Source organism: Chlorocebus sabaeus, chromosome 15, assembly GCF_047675955.1.
Source record: "Chlorocebus sabaeus isolate Y175 chromosome 15, mChlSab1.0.hap1, whole genome shotgun sequence".
Taxonomy (NCBI): domain Eukaryota; kingdom Metazoa; phylum Chordata; class Mammalia; order Primates; family Cercopithecidae; genus Chlorocebus; species Chlorocebus sabaeus.
Window position 1 is genome coordinate 52,186,268 of NC_132918.1, and position 14,882 is coordinate 52,201,149.

Sequence of the window (14,882 nt, forward strand, 5' to 3'; positions counted from 1 at the left end):
GCCTGTAATCTCAGCCACTCAGGAGGCTAAGACAGGAGAACAGCTAGAACCTGGGATGCGGAGGTTGCAGTGAGCAGAGATCACTGCACTGCACTCCAGCCTGGTCAACAGAACAAGAATCTGTCTCAAAAAAAAAAAAAAAAGAATATTTACTAAGCATCTACTATTTGTCAGGCACTAATCTTGGTCCTGGGGAGGCGGCAGTAGATAAAAGACAAATATGACGAGACTGGATCGTTTGATCCCACATAGCCTCCCTGCCTTTTTTTTTTTTTTTGGAGACAGAATCTCAATCTGTTGACCAGGCGTGCAGTGGCAGGATCTTGGCTCACTGCAACCACTGCTCCTGGGTTCAATCAATTCTTGTGCCTCCGCCTCCCAAGTAGCTGGGACTACAGAGACGAACAAACATGCCCAGCTAATTTTTTGTATTTTGTTGATAGAAAAGGGGTTTCACCGTGTTGGCCAGGATGGTCTCGAACTCCTGTCCTCAAGTGATCCACCTGCCTTGGCCTTGCAAAGTTCTGGGATTACAGGCGTGAGTCACCGCGCCCGGCCCAGATAGTCCTTTTTTATGTTGATGTTTGTTTGTTTGTTTGAAACGGGTCTTACTCTGTCATCCAGGCTAGAATGCAGTGGTGTGATCATAGCTCACTGCAACCTCAAACTCCTGGGCTCAAGCTATCCATGCCTAGTAGCTGGGACTACAGACATATGTCACCACACTCAGCTAATTAAAAAGAAATGTTTTGTAAACAGAGGGTGGGTCAGGCATAGTGGCTCATGCCTGTAATCCCAGCACTTTGGGAGGCCGAGGTGGGCGGACCACTTGAAGTCAGGAGTTTGAGACCAACCTGGCCAACATGGTGAAACTCTGTCTCTACTAAAAATACAAAAATTAGCTGGGTGTGGTGGCACGTGCCTGTAATCCCAGCTACTCTACTCAGGAGGCTGAGGCAAGAGAATTGCTTGAACCTGGGATGCGGAGGTTGCAGTGAGCCAAAATGGCACCACTGCACTCCAGCCTGGGTGACACAGCAAGACTCCGTCTCAAAAAAAAGGAAAAAAAAAAGGCCGGGCTCTGTGGCTCACGTCTGTAATTTCAGCACTTTGGGAGGCTGAAGCGGGTTGATCACCTGAGGTCAGGAGTTCAAGACCAGCCTGGTTAACATGGTGAAACCCCGCCCTTACTAAAACTACAAAAAAATTAGCCGGACGTGGTCTATAGTCCCAGCTACTCAGGAGACTGAGGCAGAAGAATGGCTTGAACCTGGGAGGCAAAGGTTGCAGTGAGCCAAGATCATGACACTGCATTCCAGCCTGGGTGACACAGTGAGAGACTCTCTCCAAAAAAAAAAAAGACAGGGTCTATTTCTGCTAGTTCTGTTTCAAGTTCAAGGTCAGGCTGGTCTTGAAATCCTGACCTCAAAAGGTCTTCCTGCCTATGGCTCCCAAAGTGTTGAGATTATAGGTGTGAGCCATTGTGCCCTGTCCCCAGGTTGCCCTTTTAAAGCCGCATATACATTCTATGTTTATAAGTGATATTAGCAGTAATCAGGCATTTGTGAAATTACCTTGCCTGAAGAAAAGACAGAAATTCAAAAATGGTTTTTGCTTCACCCTCCCCATCCAATGTCACTGCCCTCTCATCTGGTCCTTAAGTTTAATTTTCTGTTGCAGAATTTGTCTTTTAAGTGGCTGCTGCTCACCCTTCCCTCTTCCCCCCTGTTCTCCATCTGCTTTTTACTTTCCGTCCTTTCCCTCCCAAGACTGATGGCCTTGGCACATGTGACTGGGTCATTTTTTTTTTTTTTTAAGAGATGGAGCCTCACTCTGTCACCCAGGCTGGAGTGCATTGGTGTGATCTTGGGTCACTTCAACCACTGCCTCCTGGGTTCAAATGATTCTCCTGTCTCAGCCTCCTGAGTAGCTGGGATTACAGGTGCACGCCACCATGCCCGCCTAATTTTTGTATTTTAAGTAGAGATGGTTGCTATGTTGGCCAGGCTGGTCTTGAACTTCTGACCTCAGGTGATCTGCCCACCTCGGCCTTGCAAAGTGCTGGGATTACAGGCATGAGCCACCACGCCTGGCCTTGTGCTAGTTTTTTTTTTTTTTCTTTTTTTGAAACAGAGTCTTGTTCTGTTGCCCAAGCTGGAGTGCAGTGGTGTGATCTCAGCTCACTACAACCTTCACCTCCTGGGGTCAAGCGATTCTCTTGACTCAGCCTCCCGAGTATCTGGGATTACAGGTACCTGCGATCATGCCTGGCTAATTTTTGTATTCTTGTAGAGATGGGGTTTCCCCTTATTGACCAGGCTGGTCTTGAACTCCTGACCTCAGGTGATCTGCCCACCTTGGCCTCCCAAAGTGCTGCGATTCCAGGCATGAGCCGCTGTGCCCAGCCCCTTGTGATTTTTGAAGGCAGTTGAAGAAGTGGAGAAACAGAGGCAGCAATCTTTGGTGTTCTTCAGCTTGTAGATGTATCACTCCAACTTTTGCCTCCTTCTTCACATTACTCTCCTCTCTATGTTTCTCTGTGTCATATCTCTCTTTGCCTTTCTCTTATAAGGACACTTGTCAATGGGTTTGGACCCATCCTACATCCAGGATGATCTCATCTCTCAAGTTTCTTATTATTGGCTGGGTGTGGTGGCTCACACCCGTAATCCCACCACTTTGGGAGGCCGAGGCAGGCAGATCACCTGAGGTCAGGAGTTCAAGACCAGCGTGGCCAATATGGTGAAACTCCGAATCTAAAAAAATACAAAAATTATCAGGGCATGGTGTTGGGTGCCTATAATCTCAGCTATTCGGGAGGCTGAGGCAGGAGAATTACTTGAACTCAGGAGGTGGAGGTTGCAGTGAGCAGGCGAGATTGCACCATTGCACTCCAGCCTGGGCAACAGAGCAAGACTCTCCCTCAGGAAAAAAAAAAAGGTGGCCAGGCAGGGTGGCTCACACCTGTAATCGCAGCACTTCGGGAAGCTGGGGCGGGTGATCACAAGGTCAGGAGTTCGAGACTAGCCTGGCTAATATGGTGAAACCCCATCTCTACTAAAAATAAGAAAATTAGCTGGGTGTGGTGGCACACGCCTGTAGTCCCAGCTACTTGGGAGGCTGAGTCAGGATAATCACTTGAACCCAGGAGGCAGAGGTTGCAGTGAGCTGAGATCATGCCACTGCACTCCAGTCTAGTGACAGAGCAAGACTCCGCCTCATTAAAAAAAAAAAAAAAAAAAAAGAGAGATTCTTATTTCTGGCCATGGTGACTCATGCCTACAATCCCAGCACTTTGGGAAGTTGAGGTGGGTGGATCGCTTTAGCCCAGGCATTCAAGATCAGCCTGGCCAACACAGTGATATCCTATCTGTACAAAATATAAAAACAAAATTAGCCGGATGTGGTGGTGTGGGCCTGTAGTCCCAGGTACTCTGGAGGCTGAGGCATGAGAATCGATTGAACCCGGGAGGCGGAGGTTGCAGTGAGTCGAGATCATGCCACTGCACTCCAGCCTGGTTGACAGAGTGAGACTATTTTTCAAAAGACAAGACAAGACACGACACGACACGACACGACACAACAAGAAGAAACACAATAAGGCCGGGCATGGTGGCTCATGCCTGTAATCCCAGCACTTTGGGAGGCTGACGTGGGAAGATCACAAGGTCAAGAGATTGAGATCATCCTGGCCAACGTGGCGAAACCCTGTCTCTACTAAAAATACAAAAAAAAAAAAAAATTAGCCGGGTGTGGTGGTGCGCCCCTTTAGTCGCAGCTACTCGAGAGGCTGAGGCAGGAGAATCGCTTGAACTCAGGAGGCAGAGGTTGCAGTGAGCTGAGATCATGCCACTGCACTCCAGCCTGGCGACAGAGTGAGACTCCAACTCAAAAAAAAAAAAAAAAAAAAAAAGAAAAGAAAAAGAAAAAAACACAATAGATGGAATAGAATTGCAGAAAAATATGGCAAACACATTATATCTCTTTTCAAAAATAAAAATAAAAAAAATTACTCAAGAGATCCACCTGCCTTGGCCCCCAAAGTGCTAGGATTGCAGATGTGAGCCACCACACCTGTCCAACACATTATATCTCTAACATAAAAGAGGTTCTATAAATGGATTTTAATTAAATTAATTAATTAATTTTTTTTTTTTCTGTTTTTGAGATGGAGTCTAGCTCTGTCGCCCAGGATGGAGTGCAGTAGCACCATGTTGGCTCACTGCAACCTCCGTCTCCTGGGTTCAAGCAATTCTGTCTCAGCCTCCTGAGTAGCTGGCACTACAGGTGCCTGCCACCATGGTTGGCTAGTTTTTGTATTTTTAGTAGAGACAAGGTTTCACCATGTTAGTCAGGCTGGTCTCGAACTCCTGACCTCAGGTGATCCGCCCGCTTCTGCCTCTCAAAGTGTGGGATTATATGCGTGAGCCACAGCACCCGGCCATGCATTTCTATTATTTATTTATTTATTTTTGAGACAGAGTCTTGCACTGTTGCCCAGGCTGGAGTGCAGTGGCATAATCTTGGCTCACTGCAACCTCTGCCTCCTGGGTTCAAACAATTATCCCGCCTCAGCCTCCCGAGTAGATGGGCTCACAGGCCTATACGACCACGCCTGGCTAATTTTTGTATTTTTAGTAGAGACAAGGTTTTACCATATTGGCCAGGCTGGTCTCGAACTCCCGGCCTCAGGTGATTCACCTGCCTCGGCCTCCCAAAGTGTCAGGATTACAGGCGTGAGCCATCATGCCCAACCTATTGTGTTTTTTCTTTTTCAAAACTTGTCACTGTGAGGTCATGCAAAAACTTCAAAATATTTATGTAGGCAAATATTTTTCTTTTTTTAATAATAGTTCTGGGCTTCCTGTCTTGCTTTAAATTTCTGCCTCACTGGCCAGTAATCCCAGCACTTTTGGGAGGCTGAGGCGGGCAGATCACCAAGTCAAGATACAGAGACCATCCTGGCCAACACAGTGAAACCCCGTTTCTACTAAAATACGAAAAATTAGCTGGGCGTGGTGGTGCGCACCTGTAGTCCCAGCTACTCGAGAGGCTGAGGCAGGGGAATCCCTTGAACTCAGGAGGCGGAAGTTGCAGTGAGCTGAGATCGTGTCACTGTACTCCAGCCTGGCGACAGAGCAAGACTCTGTCTCAAAAAAGAAAAAAAAAAAATTAGGCGTGTGTGGTGGCGGACACCTGTAATCCCAGCTACTCTGGAGGCTGAGGCAGGAGAATTGCTTGAACCTGGGAGGTGGAGGTTGCCATGAGCTGAGATGGTGCCACTGCACTCCAGCCTGGGCAACACAATGAGACTCTGTCTCCAAAAAAAATTTTTTTCCTCTTAAGTTTTTGTTTTGTAAATTTTTGTATTTTTAAATTCTGGATTTTTTTTTTTTTTTCTTCTTCCCAGACAGGGTCTTGCTCTATTTCCCAGGCTAGAGTGCAGTGGCGCTATTGCATTATCTCGAGTAACACCAGCCTTGACTTCCCAGGCTCATGTGATCCTCCCACCTCACCCTCCCAAGTAGCTGGGACAACAGATGCACATCACCACACTCACGTCACTTTTGTTAGTCTCGCTATATTGCCCAGGCTGGGTTTGAACTCCTGGGCTCAAGTGATCTGTCCACCTTGGCCTCCTAAAGTGTTGGTATTACAGGTGTGAGCCACCACTCCCAGCCTCTTCTGGAATTTATTTTTGAATGTTCTTGCTTTAAATGGAAAGTCAATTAAAACCAGGATCATTGGCCGGGCGCGGTGGCTCATGTCTGTAATCCCAGCACTTTGGGAGGCCGAGGCGGGCGGATCACCTGAGGTCAGGAGTTCGAGACCACCCTGACCAACGTGGAGAAAACCCGTCTCTACTAAAAATACAAAATTAGCCGGGCGTGGTGGCGCATGCCTGTAATCCCAGCTACTCGGGAAGGTTGAGGCAGGAGAATCGCTTGAACCAGAGAGGTGGAGGTTGCGGTGAGCCAAGATCGTGCCATTGCACTCCAGCCTGGGCAACAGCAGCAAAACTCTAATTCAAAATAAATAAATAAATAAAACCAAAATAAAAAAAAACTAGGATCATTTCTAAAAAAAACGATTGGTTTGTCACTTAATTGATTTGTCACGTTTGCTTTTTATTATATTGTACTTCTATATTTTATCCCTGACTACTCAACTATTTGTCCAGGGTAACATAGGAGCATTACGTTAGAATATAGTAGCGTTGGAGTGGGTTAAAATGTTGGTTCTCAGTAAGTAAAATTTAAGTATCCCACCAGAAAGAGGACTGTGATATTTCGTGGTTGAGGTTATAGGTAACAGGAGACAAGGTAGGCAAAAAGGGGTAAAGTTTAAGGCTCTGCAGACAAATGTTAAGTGCTGTTATTGCAAAATTGAACAAAGAACAAGAATCTTGGGCTTGAAACGTTGGACTTTTCCCTTGAAACAACCATTCACAGTATAGGGACTGAAGGGTCAGCTGTGAGGCAGCCGAGCTAGCGCCCTATCCCCACAAAGGGAGTAAAAGACCACGACGGGTAGCGGGAAAAAAATAAGTGCTGCGTCCAAGAATTCAGGAGTCAGTCCATGTCGCGGAACAGGGAGAAGGAATGGGAAGAAAAGGCTAGCCAGGAACCTAGGAACAGAGGAGTCTCTCGGGAGGAGGTTATGGAAGGCGCAGCGGGCGATGGGTCTCTCCTGAAGGCGGCTTGCCGGGGATTCCCTATTCCGCAGTCCTCTGGGAGACGCAGAGAGTTAGGAAGGCCGTGCAGCAGCGTCGCAGCCCGGCTGGCAGCGGGAGAGGGATAGGCAGTGAGGCCTCTCCCCACGCCCCGCCAGCCCAGCCGCCGCCGCAGCCACCGCCACCGCGGGGCCCGGGATTGGCCCGAGGGCGGTGCAGGGCGGGGCGGGGGCTGCTGGGATGACGGCCTGAAAGGCTCGCGCGCGCGCACACGGACGCGGGTACGGCGGCGGCGCGCGCGTGCTCCGTCGGCCTGTGCGGCTGCTGCGGCGGAGCGGGCCATGGCAGTGGGAGGCAGGCGAGCGTAGTGCTGAGCGGGGCAGGCGGGAGGTGGATCGAGAGAGGCAGGGATGGGGGCGCCGGAGCGGAGCGGTTGCGGCGGCCTGGGCTGCTGACCGCGCACTTGGAATAGTAGCAGGCGGCGGCGGCGGCGGAGCGCCAGGCAGGTGAGTGCGGCGGCGCGGGACCCGGATGCGGCGCGGCTGAGGGGCGGCTGGGTCGCGGCGCCGGCTGCGGTGCCCCCGGGCGGGCTGGCGGTGCGCTCTACCTTGCTGCTACCTGCGGTGCTGGCCACTCTTGTGGTCGCACCGCGTTTCCTGCCAGCTTGGAGGATAACCGCCTGCCGGCCGGTGGGGGCGCCTGGCTTGGTTGCGGCCCGCCCGGGGCTCTCCAAGGTGAGTGGCGCCCCCCGGTCCCCGGGCGGCAGAGACACTGCCGGGCGTCCCGGGCCACTGGCGCTTTGGGTCCCGTTCCTGATGGGCGTCTCTGTGGAGAGACGGCGTCCCGTGTATATGCGGACATCTCCGGAACTTCCCGACCCTCAGGTGCCTTTTTGCGCAGAAGTGTATTTCAGAGGCGTGGACCCAGGGTTATTAGGTTATGAACGTGTTTTCGAATCCCAACGCCGAAGCTGACCAGTCCTGGGGCGTTGGACCAAAATATCCTGATGTGTTAAATGGAAATAATAATGCATACACCATAGGGTTGTTTTGAGGTTAGGCATAACTGAACAAGTGCTAAGTAAATGATATCCCTGCTGCAGCATCTCGTGTTAGCTATTGCTAATTCCTGGCTGCTGGCGTGCGTTTGGGGGCACATTTATTTCCGATCTGCTCTGATGTTGCAATAACCGATACTGGAGTTGCTTAATATTGGAGCCTGTTACCTCGCAGTGGCCGAAATAGAATCCTATAGTCTCTTTACTAGAATCCTGCAGTCTCTTTTCCCGCAGGGGCTGAATTGGAAGCCTGTCTCAGATACTGAGTGGGAATTACTGCTGAAATGAAACCAAGCGAATTCGGGATTCGCTTAGGATGAAAGATGGTGGGACATAAACTTAAAGTGCTTTGCTGTTTCATCTCAAGTGACGCTTGAACTCTGCCACTTGTTACAGAGTATAAACACACGAAGAGTATGGAAACAGACTCTTTTTTCTGCATTGCTACATCCAAAGGGAGTGACAAGTGCTTTTGTAAACATCATTGTGGGCAGTGTGACTGTCTGGTGAAGTCATGATAGTTAAATAAGATGAGTACTTATTTTGAAGCACTGAATGGAAGTTTGGAGATAAGATTCGTAATAAAATTATCTCCAACGAGTCAGAGGTCTCAGCAGATCATTAATCATTTGGGGATTTTCATGCTACATTGTAAGATTTTATGGTAAAAGCAGAACTGTTTAAGTCATAATAATTTAGCACCGGAAAGGGTGGTCAGATAAGGATCTTAGCCCAGTTTCAGAATCCAGGTATGGAAGAAAGTACAATCTTTTTTCTGACAGGGCCCTTTGGCTCACGCCTATAATCCCAGCACTTTGGGAGGCTGAGGCGGGCGGATTGCTTGAGCCCAGGAGTTTGACACCACCCCGAGCAACATGGCGAAACCCCGTCTCTACCAAAGACACAACAGTTAGCCGGGCGTGGCGGGGGGCGGCCTGGTGGAGGGCGCCGTGGCGGGCACCTGTAATCCCAACTACTTGGGAGGCTGAGGCAGGAGAATCCCTTGAACCTGACAGGCGGAGGTTGCAGTGAGCCGAGATGGCACCACTGGACTCCAGCCTGGGCAACAGAGCGATAACCTGTCTCAAAAAGAAAAAAAAAATCTTTTTGAGATCGAATCTTTCTTTTTTTTTTTTCAATTGTTTTTTGAGACAGGGTGCTGCCCTGTCGCCCAGGCTGGAGTGCAATGTCGCCATCTTGTCTCACTGCAACCTCAGCCTCCCGGGTTCAATCGATCCTCCTGCCTCAGCCTCCCTAGCAGCTAAGGCTACAGGCGCGTGCCACCACGCCCAGCCAATCTTTCAAATTTTTTTTTTTTTTTTTTTTTGAGACGAAGTTTCCCTTTTGTTGTGTAAGCTGGAGTGCAATGACGCGATCTCCGGCTCACTCAATCTCTACCTCCCGGGTTCAAGCAATTCCCCTGCCTTAGTCTCCCGAGTAGCTGGGATTACAGGCATGTGCCCCACACCCCGCTAATTTTGATTTTTTTTTTTTTTTTTTTTGGTAGAGACGGGGTGCTCCATGTTGGTCGGGGTGGTCTCGAACTCCCAACCTCAGCTGATCCTCCCCCCTCGGCCTCCCAAAGTGCTGGGATTACAGGCGGAAGCCACTGTGCACCGCCCAGTCTTTGTATTTTTGGTAGAGAGGAGGTTTCGCCATGTTGGCCAACCTGGTCTTGATCTCCTGGGCTCAAATGATCCACTGGGCCCAAATGATCTGCCAGCCTCGGCCTCCCAAAATGCTGGGATTACAGGCATGAACCACAGCCACCAGCCAAAAGTGAAAATCTTAAAGGTTTAAACAAATTGTATTCACTAAAGCCGAAATGACTTAAGAAACAAAAATCTGGTTTACACCTCTGATTCACACCCTGAGTCCACCACCTTCGGAGTGTTTTTAGAAGTGTTGAAAATCAAGTTGGGTTTTGATTTGTCATTTTTCACCTCTTGCCTATCTTTCTTGGTGTTCTTAGAGACTCATCCATAAAGGCTTTTGCTTCAACTTGCTTTGTGAATGTCAGCCAACTATATGGAAAAAAGTTAAAAACGAACATTGTAGTCTAAATTATGTTCTTTCTTGAGGTTTTCCCAGTTGTCTAGCTTAGACTGTTGAACTCAACAGTAGAACTACTGCTAGCTACTGTGTAAAGGCTGGGAGTCAGAAGTCACCTCTTGGTTTTAGGCCTCAACCTGGGTAAAAACAGCTGGGGCTGTGGGGATGTTACCCAGTCTTAGGGGCCTCTGTTTTGTTTGTTTGTTTTGAGACAGAGTCTCGCTCTGTCACCAGGCTGGAGTGCAATAGCATGATCTCCGCTCACTGTGACCTCCCGGGTTCCAGCGATTCTCTTGCCTCAGCCTCCAAATTAGCTGGGACTACAGGTGCTCACCACCACACCCAGCTACTTTTTGTATTTTTAGTAGAGATGGGGTTTCACCATGTTGGCCAGGATGGTCTCAATCTTTTGACCTTGTGATCTTCCCGTCTTGGCCTCCCAAAGTGCTGGGTTTACAGGTGTGAGCCACCGTGCCCGGCCCCAATAAGTAAATAATTTATTTATTTTATATTTTTTGTTTTATTATTTATTTATTTGAGACGGAGTCTCCCTCCGCCCAGGCTGGAGTGCAGTGGCGCGATCTCGGCTTACTGCAAGCTCCGCCTCCCGGGTTCACGCCATTTTCCTGCCTAAGCCTCCTAAGTAGCTGGGACTACAGGCGCCCGCCACAGCGTCCGGCTAATTTTTTGTATTTTTAGTAGAGATGGGGTTTCACCGTGTTAGCGAGGATGATCTCGATCTCCTGACCTCGTGATCCACCCGCCTCGGCTTCCCAAAGTGCTGGTGCTGGGATTACAGGCGTGAGCCACCGCACCGGGCCGGCTATTCATTTATTTGTTTTTTTTGAGACGGAGTTTTGCTCTTGTTGCCCAGGCTGGAGTGCAATGCGCGATCTCTGCTCACTGCAACTTTTGCCTCCCGGGTTCAAGCAATTCTCCTGCCTCAGTCTTGCAAGTCGTTGGGATTACAGGCGGCTGCCACCATGCCCAGCTAATTTTTTGTATTTTTGGTAGAGCGGGGTTTCTCCATGTTGGTGGCCAGGCTGGTCTTCAACTCCTGACCTCAGGTGATCCTGCCGCCTCAGCCTTCCAAAGTGCTGGGATTACAGGCGTGAACCACCGCGCCCGGCACTATTTTTTATTTTATTTTATTTTGTTTTGTTTTGTTTATTTAGAGACGGAGTCTCACTCTGTCGCCCAGGCTGGAGTGCAGTGGCGCGATCTCGGCTCACTGCAAGCTCCGCCTCCTGGGTTCACGCCATTTTCCTGCCTCGGCCTCCCCAGTACCTGAGACCACAGGCGCCGGCCACCACGCCCGGCTAATTTTTTGTATTTTTTCAGTAGAGACGGGGTTTCACCATCTTAGTCAGGGTGGTCTTGATTTCCTGACCTCGTGATCCGCTCGTCTTGGCCTCTGAAAGTGCTGGGATTGCAGGCGTGAGCCACCGCGCCCCGCCTCGATTTGAGACGGAAGTCGTGCTCTGTCGTTAAGGCTGGAGTGCAGTGGCGCCATCTTGGCTCGCTGTGACCTCCGCTTCCCGGGTTCAAGCAATTCTGCCTCAGCCTCCCGAGTGTCTGGGATTACAGGCGTGCGCCGCCACGCCTGGCTAATTTTTTGTATTTTTAGTGGAGACGGCATTTCACCGTATTGGCCAGACTGGTCTCGAACTCCCGACCTCAGGTGATCCGCCCACCTCGTCCTCCCAAAGTGCTGGGGTTACAGGCGTGAGCTACCGCGCCTGGCCCTCTTTTTTTAATTTACAGAATTTGGATGACTGTGTGGTGGGCAGGGGGTGGTTGTGGTGGTGTACTAGAAAATCACATTATATAAAGGAACCTTCTAGGATACTCGAGGTTTATGACTTTTCTTCTGTTCACTCTCTTGACTTTTCCTTCTCTTGTTGAGTTCAAAACATTCTGATGTCCCAGGGCTTCCGACATGTCCCTATTCCTTTCTCTACCTGTATTCTTCCTGAATGATCTCATGTTGTCCTGTCCTGTGGTTTATTTATTTTTAGTAGAAGAACTAAAAGTAAGTAAATTGTTGTCAAGTGCTGTTGCCTCTCAGATTTTTATCTCTAGTCCTGAACTTCAGTCTTCTGCCTGCCTACATAACATCTTCATTTCGTCTGTTTTTAGGCATCTTTCAACGTAAGGTTCACATGGAGCTCTTGATTCCCGTTCCTGTTCCTTCCCTAGCAGTTTTCTTTCTTTCTTTCCTTTCTGTCTCTCCTTCCTCTCCCCTCCCCGAGTGTTGCTGTTGTTGCCCAGGCTGGAGTGCAGTGGCGCGATCTCGGCTCACTGCAACCCCCGCCTTCCTGTTTCAGCGGTTCTCCTGCCTCAGCCTCCCTAGTAGCTGGGATTACAGGCACCCACCATCATGTCCCTCTAATTTTTGTATTTTTAGTAGAAATATGGGTTTCACTATGTTGGCCAGGCTGGTGTCGAACTCCTGGGCTCAAGTGATCCGCCCACCTTGGCCTTCCAAAGTGCTGGGATTACAGGTGTGAGCTACCGTGCCCAGGTTTTTTTTTTTTTTTTTTTTTTTCCTGAGATGGAGTCTAGCTCTGTCGTCCAATCTGGAGTGCGGTGGCACCATCCTGGTTCACTGCAACCCCCGCCTCCCGGGTTCAAGGGATTCTCCTGCCTCAACTTCCTGAGTAGCTAGGATTACAGGCGCGCACCACTACTCCCGGCTAATTTTTGTATTTTTAGTAGAGACAGGTTTCACTATATTGGTCAGGCTGGTCTCAAACTCCTGACCTTGTGATCTGCCCGCCTTGGCCTCCCAAAGTGCTGGTGATTACAGGCGTGAGCCACGGAGCCTGGCCAGCGCTTTTCTTTTCCCCTTGCCCCAGCAAGCCAGAGGGAGTCTTGCGCTGTCACCCAGGCTGGAGTGCAGTGGTGCGATCTCGGCTCACTGCAATCTCGGCCTCACTGCAGTCTCCGCCTCACTGCAACCTCCGCCTCCTGGGTTCAAGCGATTCTCCTGTCTTAGCCTCCCAAGTAGCTGGGATTATAGGCGCAAGCCACCACGCCCGGCTAACCCTAGTAGTTTCCATGTCATAATAGCACCCCTCTGCCCCACTTCCCATCTGGTTTGAGTGTAAAATATAGTGGTTATGTTCAATTTATCCCTTTGTCTCCTCCTCCCTCACTGTACACACAGCCAGTCCTTGAGCACACTCTGAATTTTACTTCCAAAATATATCCTACATATGTTTATTTTCATTTTATTTTTATTCCCACTACCCCAATTCTTCCTGGGTAGTGCCTTTCTAACTGGTCTCCTTGCCTCCGTTCTTACTCTGTTTTTCACACAGCAGTCAGAGTGATTTTTACTTATTCTCTTCCAGTTGATTTTTATTACCCTAAAGTAAATCCCAAACTTTATCTGCATGCCAGCGAATTATTGTTTATTTTTATTTTATTTTATTTTTAAAATAGAGATGGGATCTTGCTATGTTTCTCAAGGGTCTTGAACTCGTAGGCTGAAGCAATCCACCCATCTCAGCCTTTATTTATTTTTATTAAATTTTTCTTTTATCTGTCATAATCTGAGTGCTAAAAAATATATATATATATAAAAATTTGGCTGGACACGGTGGCTCACGCTTGTAATTCCAGAACTTTGGGAGGCCAAGGTGGGCGGATCACCTAAGGTCAGGAGTTCGAGACCAGCCTTGCCAACATGGCGAAACCCATCTCTACTAAAAATACAAAAAAAAAAAAAAAAAATTAGTTGGGCGTGGTGCCATGTGCCTGTAATCCCAGCTACTCTGGAGGCTGAAGCAGGAGAATCACCTGAACACGGGAGGCGGAGTCTGCAGTGAGCCAAGTTGCACCATTGCACTCCAGCCTGGGCAACAAGAGTGAAACTCCATCCCAGAAAAAAAAAATTTTTTTTTTAGAGGCGGGGTCTCCTTATGTTTCCCAAGCTGGAGTTCAGTGGCCATTCACGAGTGGTATCATAGGGCACTACAGCCTTGAACTCCTGGTCTCAAGTGATCCTCCTTCCTCAGCCTCCCCAGTAGCTTTAGGCACATTTCGCCTCACCCAGCTTGCTTATTTTCTTGTTCATTTATTTATGGTCTTTTTCCTCCAATATATAAGCTCCATGATGGCAGGGACCTTGTCTTCCCTGGAGTATTTTCAGGAACCAGAACAATGCCTGGAAAATTTAGTTAATGTTGAGTGAATAAATGTAGGAATGAAATTAGTGTTTTGATTGAAGGTCTGCCCATTTCTGGAGATACTAGCTTTAAATTCTCCAACACCAGCTGCAACAATCAGAACAGCAGTCAGCCTTAGATGTCCCTATTATCATGTTATTGATAAGGTCTCTGTCTTCTGGAGCATCAGTGATAGTCACGTAATACTTGTTGTTCTCATATTTTCATAGGGAGATATCAGTGGTGATACCATGTTCATACTCAGCTTTCAGTTTATCTTAGACCCACCCAGGCATACTTGAAGGAGTCCTTTCCCATCTCCGTGGCTGCCTTCTCAAATCTTTTTTTTTTTTTTGACGGAGTCTCACTTTGTCACCCAGATTGGAGTGCAGTGGTGCAATCATGGCCCACTGCAGCCTTGACCTCCCCAGGTTCAAGTGATCCTTCCAGCCTCCTGAGTACTGGGAGTACAGGCATGCACCACTATGCCCGGCTAATTTTTTTTTTTTTTTTTTGGCATTTTATAGAGGCAGGGTTTCACCATGTTGCCCAGGCTGTTCTCAAACTCCTGAGCTCAAGTAATCTGCCTGCCTTGGCCTCCCAAAGAGCTGGGATTACAGGTGTGAGTCATGGCACCCAGCCTAGGATCTTTCTTTTTGTGACCCCCCTTCTCCCTGAGAATGTATAACTCCTTCATTTTTTTTCTTTCTTTCTTTTTTTTTTTTGAGGTGGAGTTTCGCTCTTGTTGCCCAGGCTGGAGTGCAATGGCGTGATCTCAGCTCACTGCAACCTCCGCCTCCCGGGTTCAAGCGATTCTTGTGGTCTCAAACTCCCAACTTCAGGTGGGTCTGCCTGCCTCGGCCTCGGAAGTGTTGGGATTACAGGCGTGAGCCCCAAAGCCTGGCCATATCTCCTTATTTTCTTTTAA

General features: G+C 48.9%; 1 protein-coding gene across 6 annotated transcripts in view; it reads left to right on the forward strand.

The window, feature by feature from the left end:
• Positions 1 to 6,957: 6,957 nt before the first annotated feature.
• PIK3CB (phosphatidylinositol-4,5-bisphosphate 3-kinase catalytic subunit beta) overlaps positions 6,958 to 14,882 on the forward strand; it is a 183,726-nt gene continuing 175,801 nt past the window's right edge. For 3 of the 6 annotated variants that reach the window (XM_073023562.1, XM_073023563.1, XM_073023564.1), the window contains exons 1-2: positions 6,958 to 7,179; positions 14,683 to 14,796. The gene's annotated coding sequence lies outside the window, so the exon portion shown is untranslated. The remainder of the gene's footprint in view (positions 7,180 to 14,682; positions 14,797 to 14,882) is intronic. The other 3 variants (XM_038002799.2, XM_008008938.3, XM_008008939.3) reach the window with 1 other exon arrangement.